Genomic DNA, 2386 nt, shown 5'->3' on the forward strand with positions numbered 1-2386 from the left:
CTCCGACAACCCGAGCATCGATTCACTTCACGCCTCTTAAGCCTGTTGACGTCGTCCTCCGATGACTCCACCGTCTCCAAACGCGGCTTCTGAAGCAGATCCGGCCTTTTCGGCGAGCTAGCCGAGCTCGATCTAGAGTCAACGACAACAACCGTCTTCGGATCCGATCTGTCCGGTGACGATCTATGCTCATCGGAACCGGTTATCTTCGACGTAGCTGTGGGGATCGACGGCGTACACAAGGTTAGAGTTTCAGGAACCTTGAGCTCCGTCTCCTCTTTCTCTCTTTTCTGAGCCATAGCAAAAAGAGAAACGTTGGTTGTGGTGGTGGTGGTCCGGCGGATGAAGGAATCGGGGGGGTTTTAGAGAGAGAAAGGGGTGTATTTAGAGAGAGGGGGGATGAGAGATGGGGGGATTATCGTAAAGGTTGTGATTTGTGAAGCAGAGGTCGATAATGGTGGTGATGGAATATGGGGCCCAGCGCTTCCATTGGAACGCGTATCAGAGGTTATGATGATAATAGGAAATGACGAAAAAGCCCATGTGAGTTGTGCTTTTCCGAGTAGGAAATGAGGGGTATTTCATCAGCACTGACGTGTTACATCGACGACTATGGGAAAACGATATAGCTCCCAGCTGAGCTGGTCATGTGAACCATACACGTGGATATACGCAACTTATAAAAATAGAGTAAATTATAGGTTGGATGATACCACACATCGTTTTTTATTGACTAAATTACATAAATAATCCATGTAGTTTGTTCACATTCGTATACTTGGTCTGATTGTTAGAATATTGATAGGTTGTATTTTTATGGTTTTAAAAATAGTAATCATAGTCATTAAATTTTTATTTGTATATAATAATCAAACTAATTTTTTTTTTTTTTTTTTTTTTTTAAATACCAGTGATTATGAATTTTATGGATTAGAATTACAATAAACACTGTTATTGCCTTGTCACGACTAATTAATAGTTTATTATAATCATTTTTTTTTTCAAACCACAAATTAAAATATAAATGTTTTTATCCATAAAAATGGTAAAGTCATAAAATAATATGTCGTTGATAATTGTTATCGGCTGTGGTTTGAGAAAAAATGATTATAAAGAGGTTTTTAGTTAGATTTGGCAAGGAAATGATAATGTTTGTTGTTATTTTAATCGATCAAAATCATAATTGTTGGTATTTTAAAATCAATATAAAAAAGTTGATTTCTTTATATAATTAAAAGTTTAATGATCTGAAAAAAAATGATATTATTGGTTGTCATTTGAAATCATTTTTCCTTTTAAAAAAAAAAAACTCTAACTTCTTAAGAAAGTCTTGTTAAATAAGTGTAAGGGATCTATTTAAGTTAATATATATTTTCTAAAAATAGTTATTAGTTTATATGATTAAAAATATTATTAGTTTATGTGATTAAGAAAATATAAGTTTTTAAGAAAATGTTTGTATTAATTTATATAGTGGCAAAAATTATAAGTTGATACTTTTATTTAAATTGTTTGGATTAGTTTATATATGTAAAATGACCTAAAGGCATATTTACATATTTAAAACTATTTAATATTTTTGCATATAATACTTTATATAAAAATAATAAGTTTTAAGAGCATTTGCCGCAAGGAAGTTTTTTACATAATTTTTTTTAATGAAAAAGCTTATTATATCACTCAAAATAGGAAATCTTTTGCTTTTTATTAGTAGTACTTAAATGTTCTGTACTTTTAATTAGTTAAAATTTATGGGTCCATTCAAGAAATGAAAAAGTTATAGGCTTAGAGTTGGTTAATTAACAAGTAAAAAAAGCTTTGAATTAAAATATATAAATAAATAAATAAATAAACTCTTATTATAAGTTTTTCATTTTTCAAGAGTCTTTTTTTTGTTTGAAAAAGGTTTTGAAAACCTATTATGTGTGCTCTAAGATAGAAACGTTATGTTTTAACGCGGGTATTTTTTTATTTTATTTTTTTTTTTATTTTTTTTTTTTTTAATCTTTGTTTTTTATAAGTTGTTTTAAGGGAATATGATTTATCAAGGTAATTAACTTTTCGGTATGTTCACATTTGGGTAACTATTTTTTTTTTGTACATATGTAGGTAACAAACTTTTTGGGAGTGTTCACATATGATCATTATGACCTGCTATAGCAGGTTCAATCCTAAATGTGAACACTTTTAATAAGTTTGTTACCTAGATGTGTACAAAAAAAATAGTTACCCAAATATGAACAAAACGAAAAGTAAAAATTAAATTACATGAATGGTCCCTATAGTTTGGGGGAATTTGTGGTTTTGGTCTCTAAGTTATTTTTTTAAACTTAAATGGTTCCTATTGTTTATTTTTGTTGCGCGTTTGGTCCCCATATTACCTAAA

General features: G+C 30.2%; 1 pseudogene; it reads right to left on the reverse strand.

Annotated features, from left to right (window-relative positions):
- LOC145000964 (zinc finger A20 and AN1 domain-containing stress-associated protein 5 pseudogene) overlaps nucleotides 1-438 on the reverse strand; it is a 929-nt pseudogene extending 491 nt beyond the window's left edge.
- Nucleotides 439-2386: the final 1948 nt, after the last annotated feature.

This window comes from Lactuca saligna, chromosome 6, assembly GCF_052625555.1.
Source record: "Lactuca saligna cultivar CGN05327 chromosome 6, ASM5262555v1, whole genome shotgun sequence".
Classification (NCBI taxonomy): Eukaryota; Viridiplantae; Streptophyta; class Magnoliopsida; order Asterales; family Asteraceae; genus Lactuca; species Lactuca saligna.